The sequence below is a fragment of the Rhincodon typus genome, chromosome 21, assembly GCF_021869965.1.
Source record: "Rhincodon typus isolate 14 chromosome 21, sRhiTyp1.1, whole genome shotgun sequence".
Lineage (NCBI taxonomy): Eukaryota > Metazoa > Chordata > Chondrichthyes > Orectolobiformes > Rhincodontidae > Rhincodon > Rhincodon typus.
In genome coordinates, this window is record NC_063352.1 from 7487095 (window position 1) to 7499446 (window position 12352).

The window sequence follows — 12352 nt, forward strand, 5'->3', positions numbered from 1 at the left end:
CGCAGATCCTAGAAATGACTGACCAGAGCCCTGACTGCTGTCTTTGTGGTTCCCCAACTGATGAGACATGACTCCCCACCTCCCCTCCTTCCCCCCACCCCCCCCCCCCACCCCCGACTGCTGCTGCTGGCCTTATAGGACTGACCGCTACGCTGGGTTGCAGTTGGACTTGACCAGGCCTGGCCTGAGTGGAAAAGCGATGAATGAAGACCGTGTTTTCTGACATGGCCATTTGGTTGAAAGAATGTGCAGTGTAGTTGCTGCGTAGTTGGTAGATTGAAGCCTTGGTGTATGTCTTACAGCAAGACCATGTCCTGCACCCAAAAAATCCTTACTGACAAGCCACCTAACTGCATGTCTGTGCAAAGGAGTGTCACAATAGGGCAGTACTGAGAGCCGTCAGTTCTGAGGAAGGGTCACTGGACCTGAAACGTTAACTCTGATTTATCCCCACCGATGCTGCCAGACCTGCTGAGCTTTTCCAGCAACTTCTGATTTTGTTTCTGAGAGCCATCAGCTTGGGCTAAAGCTTCAGTGGTTCAGCGGCGGGAATCCGGGAGAGAGCACGAGAGCAGCCGGGAAGGTGAGCTTTCGTTATAAAAGTCTTACCTCGCATGACTGCGGCCTTCAGTGGTTCACTGGAGGAGGAGTCCCAGAGCGGGCGCAAATGGTCGGCTGGGTAACAGTTATCTTTCACCCAATAAATTTGGGAAGTGACTAATACCCGAGACACTACACGTGTCGTGTCTCCCATCCTTCCACCTCCTCTAACCTAATAATAAAGACTAAGTATGGTGAGCAGGTAAGCTATTTGCAATTTTTTTCTCATCTCTTTGTTATCTTCTGGGGAGGTCACCTAGATGCCAAATCCTCTGGGAGTGGTTCGGAAGGCAAAACCGGAGTCTGTTTGAGTACATAACGGAGTAAACTTACTGCTGCAGAGAACACTTAAAGAGAGAACACCGCGAAACTAAAAGAAATACTAATTAATTTTAAATAATTAACTAAGTAGAGATGGCAGGCCAGGTGATGTGTTTTAGCTGTATGATGTGGGAGCGAGCTGATCCCATTGAGAACGGCAGTGACCACATCTGCAGCAAGTGTTGGCTGCTTGAGGAGCTCCGGTTCAAAATTGATCAGCTGGAATCCGAACTCCAAACACTGCGGCACATCCGGGAGGGGGAGAAATACCTGGATTCTGTGTTCCAGGAGGCAGTCACACCTAGTAGATTAACTAATGTTAATTCGATCAGTGGTCAGGGACAGCAGTGTGTGACTGCGAGTGAGGCAGGTAGAGGGGCCCTGCAGACAGGAACACAGGAGCCGCAGCCCTTGACATTGTCCCACAGGTATGAGGCACTTGCTCCCTGCGTGGATGAGGAACAGGGCAGCAGGAAGGATGAGTCAACTGACCATGGCACCATGGTTCAGGAGGCCATTCAAGAGGGGGGAGCAAAAAGACAGATTTAGTTGTCGGGGATTCCATCATCAGGGGGATAGACAGTATCCTTTGCAAGCAGGATAGAGAATCCAGCATGGTGTGTTGCCTGCCTGGTGCCAGGGTGTGAGACATCTCTGACCAGCTTGAGAGGATACTAGAGAGGGAGGGGGAGGATCCAGTTGTTGTGGTCCACGTAGGTACCAACAACATAGGCAGGACTAGGAAAAAAGACCTGTTTCGGGATAATGAAAAGCTAGGAACAAAATTAAAAAACAGGTCTTCAAGGGCCATAATCTCTGGATTGCTGCCCAAGCCACGCGCAAATTGGCATAGGGAGGCGAGGATTAGGGAAGTAAGCACGTGGCTAAAAGAGTGGTGTGAGAAAGAGGGTTTCCTTTTCATGGGGCACTGGCATCAGCTCTGGGACAGGAGGGATCTATATCGCTGGGATGGACTCCACCTGAACAGATCTGGGTGCAGTGTTCTGGCGAAAAGGGTAAATAGGGTGATCAATAGGACTTTAAACTAGTAAATAGGGGGGAAGGGAGGAGTGAGCGTACAGGGAGTATAACAATAAATGGAAGGCAAAGCAGCAGGTTAGCAGGTGACGAGGAAGCTTCAACTTCATTGAAAATTAGGAGAAAAGTTAAAGGGAAGGAGAACTCAAGAGCTGTTAGTAATGGAGGTGACAGGACCCAAAAAGAAGGTGCAAAAACTGGCATAAGGGCACTTTATCTGAATGCTTGGAGCATTCCAAACAAGGTGGATGAGTTGACAGCGCAAATCATGGCAAATGGGTATGATTTAGTGGCCATTACAGAGACATGGTTGCAGGACGGTCATGACTGGAAGTTAAATATCCAGGGGTATCAAACTGTTCAGAAGGACAGACAGGAAGGTAAGGGAGGTGGTGTCACTCTGATTTTTAAGGATGATATCAGGGCTGTAGTGAGAGATGATATAGGTTCTACTGAACAAAAGGTTGAATCCATTTTGGTGGAAATTAGGAATAGCAGGGAGAAGAAGTCACTGATAGGTGTGGTCTATAGGCCACCAAATAATAACATCATAGTGGGGCGCGCAATAAACATAGAAATAGCTAGTGCATGTAAAAGTGGTACAGCAATTATCATGGGGGATTTTAATCTACATATCGATTGGTCAAACCAGGTCGGCCATGGCAGCCTTGAGGAGGGGTTCGTAGAATGCATCCGCGATAATTTCCTTGAACATTATGTAATGGAACCTACGAGGGAGCAAGCTATCCTAGATCTAGTCCTGTGTAATGAGACAGGAATAATTAATGATCTCACAGTTAGGGATCCTCTCGGAAGGAGCTATCACAGTATGGTCGAATTTAAAGTACAGATGGAGTGTGAGAAGGTTAAATCCAGTACCTATGTCCTGTGCTTAAACAAAGGAGACTATGATGGGATGAGGGAGGAGTTAGTCAAGGTAGAATGGGAGCAAAAACTTTATGGTGGGTCAATTGAGGAACAGTGGAGGACTTTCAAAACGATTTTTCACAGTGCTCAGCAGAAGTATATTCCAGTGATAAGGAAGAACTGTAGGAAAAGAGAGAGCCAGCCATGGATGTCTAAGGAAATAAAGGAAAGTATCAGATTGAAAAAAAAACACATACAAAAAAGCAAAGTGTAGTGGGAAACTAGTAGACTGGGAAATCTTTAAAGGCCAACAGAAAGCCACAAAAACAGTTATAAAGAAAAGTAAGATAGATTATGAGAGTAAACTAGCTCAGAATATAAAAACAGGCAGCAAAAGTTTCTATAAATATATAAATCGTAAAAGAGTGGCTAAGATAAACATTGGCCCTTTAGAGGATGAGAAGGCCAATTTAATAACTGGGAATGAGGAAATAGCTGAGACATTAAACGGTTATTTTGTGTCGGTCTTCGAAGTGGAAGATACAAATAACATGCCGAAAACTGATGGCAAGGAGGTTATAGCAGGTGAGGACCTAGAAACTATTGTTATCAATAAGGAGGCAGTGCTGGGCAAGCTAATGGGGCTAAAGGTAGACAAGTCTCCTGGCCCTGATGAAATGCATCCCAGGGTACTAAAAGAGGTGATGGGGGAAATAGCAAATGCAGTAATTATTTACCAAAATTCACTGGACTCTGGGGTGGTTCCCGCAGATTGGAAAACAGCCAATGTGACGCCACTGTTTTAAAAAAGGAAGTAGACAAAAAGCAGGTAACTATAGGCCAGTTAGCTTAACTTCGGTAGTGGGGAAAATGCTTGAATCTATCATTAAGGAAGAAATAGCAAGACATCTGGATATAAATTGTCCCATTGGGAACACCCAGCATGGGTTCATGAAGGGTAGGTCATGTTTAACTAATTTGGTGGAATTCTTTGAGGACATTACTTGCATGGTGGACAATGGGAAACCTGTGGATATGGTGTATCTGGATTTCCAGAAAACATTTGACAAGGTGCCACACCAAAGGCTGCTACATAAGATAAAGTTGCACGGTATTACAGGTAATGTATTAGCATGGATAGAGGATTGGTTGACTAGTAGAAAGCAAAGAGTAGGGGTAAATGGGTGTTTTTCTGGTTGGTGGTCAGTGGCTAGTGGTGTGCCTCAGGGATCAGTGTTTGGACCGCAATTGTTTACAATTTACATAGGTGATTTGGAGCTGGGGACTAAGTGTGGTGTGCCAAAATTTGCAGATGACACTAAGATGAGTGGTAGAGCAAAGTGTGCAGAAGACACTGAAAGTCTGCAGAGGGATATAGATAGTCTAAGTGAGTGGGCAAAGGTCTGGCAGATGGAGTACAATATTGATAAGTGCGAGGTCATCCATTTTGGTCGGAATAACAGCAAAATGAACTATGTTTTAAATGGTAAAAAATTGCAGCACGCTGCTGTGCAAAGCGACTTGGGTGCCCTTGTGCATGAATCGCTGAAGGTGGGATTGCAGGTGCAGCAGGTGATTAAAAAGGCAAATGGAATTTTGTCTGTCATTGCTCGAGGGATGGAGTTTAAAAACTGGGAGGCTATGCTGCAGCTGTATAGGGTCCTGGTGAGGCCACACCTGGAGTACTGTGTGCAGTTTTGGTCTCCTTACTTGAGAAGAGATATACTAGCACTGGAGGGGATGCAGAGGAGATTCACTCGGTTGATTCCAGAGTTGAGAGGATTGGATTATGAGGAGAGGCTGAGTAGACTGGGATTATACTCATTGGAATTCAGAAGAATGAGGGGAGATCTTATAGAAACATATAAGATTATGAAGGGAATAGATAAGGTGGAGGCAGGGAGGTTGTTTCCGCGAGCAGGTGAAACTAGGACTAGAGGGCATAGCCTCAAAATAAAAGGAAGCAGATGTAGGACTGAGGTCAGGAGGAACTTCTTCACCCAAAGGGTTGTGAATCTGGAATTCCCTGCCCAGTGAAGTGGTTGAAGCTACCTCGCTGAATGTTTTTAAGGCAAGGCTAGATAAATTTTTGAACAGTAAAGGAATTAAGGGTTATGGTGAGTGGGCGGGTAAGTGGAGCTGAGTCTCAAAAAGATCAGCCATGATCTTATTAAATGGCGGGGCAGGCTCGAGGGGCCAGATGACCTACTCCTGCTCCTCGTTCTTACGTTCTTATGTAATGCGCTAATAGGCCAAGGCAAGGCATGCATGATGTGAACGTGCAGGTAGGCACTAAGTGAGTGGACACTAAGAAAGCAGGTAAGCAGCTCTGAGATAGAGTCTGTGAGCTGGGTGTCTCAGCCCAAAGTGTCCTTGCACCAGTCTTTCAATACTCGGGGCTGGTTCATCTACAGTGCAGGTCTGTGGTTCCTCAGTGTTCTGCAAGTGGATCGGAGATGGGCCATGGGCATCATGAGAGGTTCACAGATCTTGGATGCCAATGCCCGTGGACAGGGGGTGAGTGGGGCTGGTGCCTGTGGATGGTGCCCTGAGATACTGTTTGACGCTGAGCAGCACGGAGACTCCTCACAGCCAGCAGTGAGCTGCAGTCACCAGGTACCGGCTCGGATTTCCGTGTGGAGAAAGCTGGAAGCTGAGCTTGTTTAGTGTGTATGGTAAGGCAGGAAGCTGAATATTAAAGAGGTGAGTTGCGCCATTAACAGGGCGTTTAACAAGCAACAATCCCCATCAATCGGTAACTCATTGCTGAGCAGTGAGAAACTGCTCGACAAAAGCAAAAAAAAATACGCAGTGGGTTGCTCTCAATGTTGAGACTGGACCCGAAACGTTAACTCTGTTTTTCCCTTCACAGATGCTGCCAGACCTGCTGAGCTTTTCCAGCAACTTCTGTTTATGTTCCTGATTTACAGCATCCACAGTTCTTTCAGTTTTTATTGAGATCAGGTTCGCTGGATGTCTCACACAATTCTTTCACAAATCTCATCGTAGTCCACATCATTCAGGATTCCTATAACATATATGGGGAGGTGAAGGCCTAATGGTATTATTGCTGCACTGTTAATCCAGAGTCCCAGGCAATACTTTTGGGGGCCTGGTTTCAAATCCCACCATAGCAGATGTTGGAATTTGAATTCAATAAAAATCCGGAATTTAAGTGTTTAATGAAACCATGGAACCATTGCTGATTGCCAGGGGAAAAGCTACCACTAGCCTAGCCAATGATGCCTTTGTCCTGTGAATGAAAAATAAAGTCATACATCAAGTCTAATACAAGTTTGACTTGTGAGCCCTGGATGCTTTTTTTCGATCTTTATGAAACTGGTGGGCCTGGAACTTTTGGCATGCAACTGGCCACTAACCTCAAATCTTAAATGCCTTTTGCTCCTGAAAAAACAGGCACAGTCATTAAATTTCTAGGCCTCAATACATCACATATTTATGGCTTTTATTGCAGAGCAACTTAATCTGCTCATTAACATCTAACATGAGGCCCCATTGAAATTTCTCTTTCATCTGTTGGATCATAAGAAGGTCAACAAACTGTGTATCTTTCACCAATCTATAGCAAGGACATTTACATCCCCAGGGATTTCATTTCTAAAAATAACTAAATATGCATTGTGCTTTTGTACACAGGCTGTGGACTAGCAGAGAGCAGTTTCTTCATAGTGTGAAGAGAATGTATAATATTTGTACAGGATATGTACTCAACATTATTGCCTAATTCATTGGAATTTGACATTTTTCAGCATTATGACTTATTTGCTGATGTTTGTAAATTGTTCACAAGCTTTTATTGACCTGTGGAGTTTACACTAGGGTGTGACCAATGAGTTACTGACATTGATAGATGAGGCTTTTGTTCAGCGCTGATGAGATTGGTGACAGTGTCCCTCGTTGCAAATGCTGTCAGACATCTTCAGCACATAATCCACATTCAAGTTCCTCTTTTGTATGTTGCATTATTTGCAGGGCAAGTCAATAAGTTTAAAATTCCCCCCCCCCCCCCCCCCCCCCCACCCCAGTTTCCAATTTGGACAAATTTGCCAATGCTGTTTAAAATATGTCACAAACCAACCCACACATCCTTGTCAGAAATTTTACCTGTCATATTATATAAGGTCATATCTTGAGCATTTAATTAGCTTATTCAAATCATCACGTCTTGAAAGCACAGTATGAGGTGACACTGCAATTCAACTGATGACTGAGAGGGATAAATAGATTTAAATACAGGAAGTAAGTTCACTTAATGATGAACTATTTTCACAGGATGTTGCATCACTGATTATTAATCAGCCGCCCAATTCTAAAAGAATACAAGGAAGACAAATACAGCATATATATATGTTAACTTTTTCAACAGGAATCATGAGTTTTTGTCTGTTCTAATAAACTGTTAAACTGTGAATATGACAATTGTGGAACAACTGCCTCCATTGTCATTTTGTGTGAATTCATTACAGCAGCACCTTACTGCTTTATATTTGCATATCAGACCAGATTTCCTGCAATCTGTATCTATTATTGAAACAGTTCTATGCAGAAAAGGAAACTAATGGCTCATTTCTTGTCTGCTCTCCTAATTCTTAGGCTGTCCCTCAGGAGCGAGAATGACTTTTGGTTATTGTACAGTATCTCAACCAGCGCTGAACAGATTGGAGTATAAATACTTTCACAATTCTTTGCTGCAAATGTAATATGGACAGTAATTCCTTCTCATTATGCGGAAGGCTTTCCCCTCTCCTTATAAATATGCTGACTCTAGTACTAAAAATGAAGCACTGCAAGCCATTTAATGGGCATCACAGTAGAACCCAACCTTTACCTCAAACAATGGCCACATGCGCACATTTGTAGCCATCGACAATCTCTGGATAGTAATTAAGAACTTTGGACAATGTTCCCTTGACTCACTCAAGGCTCTGAAGTCAAAGATTGTTCAGTATAAACTGAGCAGCTGAACCAAGGCCTGGTTCAGATCTTGTTTGCTAGCTCTATGTATTGTGAAGGCATTTTTCAGGTACTGGAAACCACCCAGGCTGAGGCACTTTTCTCCAGGACAAAGGACGACCTCACAGAGATTTAACAGATTGTAAGTTAATTTAACAGGATACTTATTCAGAAGAGGAAAAAAAACTGCTGGATGGAAATTATAAGATAGTCACCAATAAGTCCAATAAAGAATTCAGGAAAATGTCTGGTTTAGATTGTGAAACTCACTAGTTGGTGTGAACAGCATCTAAAGACAAGTTAGAAAAAGACACAAGGCAGAATTGAATAACAGGTTATGCTGATAGAATTAAATGAACTAAGGTAGATGTAGATCTACATTGGGGAAACAAAGCATAGACTGGGTGATCGCTTTGCAGAACATCTACGTTCTGCTTGCAATAAAGACCCTGAAACACCTGTTGCCCGCCACTTTAACAGACCACCCTGCTCCCTGGCCAATATGTCTGTCTTGGCTTGCTGCGGTGTTCCAAGCTGGAAGAACAACACCTCATTTTCCACTTGGGAAACCCTGCAGCCCTCAGGACTCAATATCGAGTTCAATAATCTTAGGGCCTGAACTTTCCCATGTCCCAGCACCCCCTATCCCACACACCAGGCCTTGTTATCACATAGTCTGCCATTACACACTACCTACTGTTTTTAGTCACTAACAGACTCCATTGACAGCAATTCACCCTCCTAGCCAGATTGTTATCAACTCCTTTGTCTATCCAACTGCTCTTCTCTCACTTTGGGCTCTATCCTATCATTTACTCCCTACCACATCGCCCTCCCCATTTTCTGCATATAAACTGACATTTCCCAGCCACCATCAGTTCCGAGGAAGGGTCACCGGACCTGAAACGTTAACTCTGATTTTTTCTTCACAGATGCTGCCAGACCTGCTGAGCTTTTCCAGCAACTTCTGTTTTTGTTGCTGTTGTATGGTAGATGTAGGGCTGCATGGAGCATAAATAAACAATAAATCGATTTGACGTATAAAATAGTTCAATTTTCCCAAGGCCAAAATGCTTGTTTGGCCTATAATGGTTGTGTAGATCAACCCCCGCTCCTCATTTTCAGCTAATAAATGCACATGTACAACTTGCTTTAACATTGGAATCATAAAATCCCTATTGTGTGGAAACAGGCCATTCAGCCCAAGTCCATACCAAGCCACCAAAGAGGATCCTACCTAGACTCACCTCCTTATCATATCCCTGCATTTCCCATGGCTAATCCACTTAGCCTGCATGTCCCTTGGCACTGTGGGCAATTTAGCTTGGCCAATCCTCCTAACCTGCACATCTTTGGACTATGGGAGGAAACCAGAGCACCCACAGGAAACCCACACAGACATGGGGAGAATGTGCAAATTCCAGACAGTCACCCAAGGGTGGAATTGAACCTGGGTCCCTGGAGCTGCAGGCAGCGGTGCTAGCCACTGAGGCACCATGCCAAGTCACCAAGTCAGTTTCAAACTTTTTAGCATGTTTAGGGTTAGACTCACCTTCTAAGGCAATGCATGGGATCTGGGAGGTGACACAGGCCATGTCCACCGAGAAGATGCACAGAATATAAGACACACGCAAACATCGCAGGCTTGCATAATGACTGACAAACTGAAATCCCTCCTAAAAAAGGAATGTGATATGAATTTGGTTTCAAGCCAAGTCATTAAATAACTGCTCTACAGTGAAGGAATTCAATGCAAAACCAGTCTGAAAGCAGAAGAAGCAATCTGCCTCAAGAGGATGCCAAGACCAAAAGCAATGTGAGAACAAGCATCAACCACTGGCCTGATCTGGAGAAGTATGTGGTGGCATGGCACCTTGACTGTTGTTTTTAATTGGTTACATCATTGCCAGAAATGCAGCTCGTACATGCACACATCACTGACCCATAAATGCCGTGCAAAGATTTCAGAACAACAGCTAGTTAGTGCTGCCCCTTCAAGGAATGAAACAGTCCAGTGTAGTAGCAGAAAACCAAGTTTGCTCAGGCTGCCACCTTGATGCCAAAATTACCAGATTTCTGGATCCATCATCAGACAGCAGTAAAAGTACGTGTGCCCGGGTCATGTCGCCAACTTGGATGAAGAATCCTTCAATTTCAATGTGTCCAGCAACTGAATTGTAGAGTGGAAAGGCTTGAAGAAAGTTCTAGTGAAAACCACAGGACATGAGAAGACATGATTTTCCAGCTTGCATAGCAGACAGAACAAAATGAAAGTGTATGGTAATTTATAAGTGTTGAACATGCCAAAAATTGAGTTCTCTCCAGGGTTTTTATACATGCCCATGATAACGGTTGGATGGAAGAAGCTGAAGTGAATTGATAATTCCTCAGATAGCAGCAGAGTACGACTTCCTAGTCGGAGCCCCACGACTCTGTCCATTCCTTTTCTTTTTCTTTCTCCCTCTCTCCTCCCTTCGCTTGGCCTCAGACGCCCGACCTCCGAAGCAGGAACACCAGTGACTAGCGGCTGGAGCAGGGACACCAGTGACCAGTGGCCGGAGTGGGGACACCAGTGACCAGCGGCCGGAGTGGGGACACCAGTGACCAGTGACCAGAGCGGGGACACCAGTGACCAGCGGCCGGAGTGGGGACACCAGTGACCAGTGACCAGAGCGGGGACACCAGTGACCAGCGCCCAGAGTGGGGACCCCATTGACCAGTGACCGGAGTGGGGACACCAGTGACCAGCAGCCGGAGTGGGGACCCCAGTGACCAGTGACCGGAATGGGGACACCAGTGACCAGCAGCCGGAGTGGACACCCCAGTGACCAGTGATCGGAGCGGGGACACCAGTGACCAGCGGCCGGAGTGGGGACGCCAGTGACCAGCGGCCGGAGCGGGGACACCAGTGACCAGCGAGCGAAGTGGGAACACCAGTGACCAGTGACCGGAGTGGGGGCATTAGTGACCAGTGGCCGGAGTGGGGACACCAGTGACCAGCGAGCGGAGTGGGGACACCAGTGACCAGCGGCCGGAGTAGGGGCCTTAGTGACCAGTGACCGGAGTGGGGGCATTAGTGACCAGTGACCAGAGTGGGGACACCAGTGACCAGCGGCCGGAGTGGGGATACCAGTGACCAGTGACCGGAGTGGGGGCATTAGTGACCAGCGGCTGGAGTGGGGACACCAGTGACCAGTGACCGGAGTGGGGGCATTAGTGACCAGTGACCGGAGTGGGGGCATTAGTGACCAGCAGCTGGAATGGGGGCACCAGTGACCAGTGGCCAGAGTGGGGGCATTAGTGACCAGTGGCCAGAGTGGGGGCATTAGTGACCAGCGGCCAGAGTGGGGGCATTAGTGACTAGTGGCCTGGAGTGGGGGCATTAGTGACCAGCAGCTGGAGTGGGGGCATTAGAGACCAGTGGCCCGGTGTGGAGTGTGGCAGCAGCCAGTGATCAGACCATGTGGAGGCCCCTTGCTCTGGGTCTGCTGTGGAGAGCCCTTGGAGAGAGACTGCCATGTTTATCTTTTTAACCTTGCTTCTTGTTTCGCTGATTTACGGTTATGCTGTGCATAGCTGCAAAGTAATTCTTTTTTCTTCATTTCTCTATTCTGTAACAAAGGATTGTACCTAAGATAACACTGTAAGTGGCAACTATTAAACTTTTCACCGTACTCATTTGAGTACATGTGACAATAAAGCTAATTAAATTCAATTCAATAATATATGGAGTCGGCTGTCCAAAACAAATAAAACAGCTGGGACATTTTCAGTTCCGCTGGACCAACAACATCAAGAGGTGCCTGTGAAAATCTAATACCCAAGTTGCAGTTATACCAGGGAGTCTAACAGCTGCTGCTGAAACTTTGAACCCCTCGCTCAACAAGCCACATTCAGATTAAATGGAATTCTTGACAGAAAGAAAAGTATTGATTGGATATATGGAAGCCAATTGCTGGAAATTAAAAGACCCATTGTGGTTATAGGAATGCCTAAGGAATCCTTAGAGAAAGGTGTATCATCAGGAAAGGAAATGCGTACTAAAGTTTCATCAGTAGTACCGGATTGTGCTTGCTCAGAACTTACTAGGAAAAGCAGGATGGGAAAGATAACTCAGGACTGTCAAGATAATTCTTCCTCCATTATTGATAAAGAAAATCAGAGCACTACAAGTTCTGAATATTTTATTTCAAATGGTAAAATACTCCTACAGTCCAAAGATGTGCAGGCTAGGCGGATTGGCCACAGGAAATGCAGGGTTACAGGGATAGGGTAGAGGGGTCGTGTCTGGGATGGTCTTTGAAGGGTTGGTGTGGACTCCAAGGGCTGAATGGCCTGCTTTCATGTTACAGGCATTCTATGATTGTATGCTTTCTTTAGTTTTCTGAACAAGGAAACAAAACAATAACTAGATTGGAAGGGGTAGCAGGAACTGCGGATGCTGGAGAATCTGAGATAACAAGGTGTAGAGCTGGATGAACACAGCAGGCCAAGCAGCATCAGAGGAGCAGGAAGGCTGGCGTTTCGGGCCTAGACCCTTCTTCAGAAAATG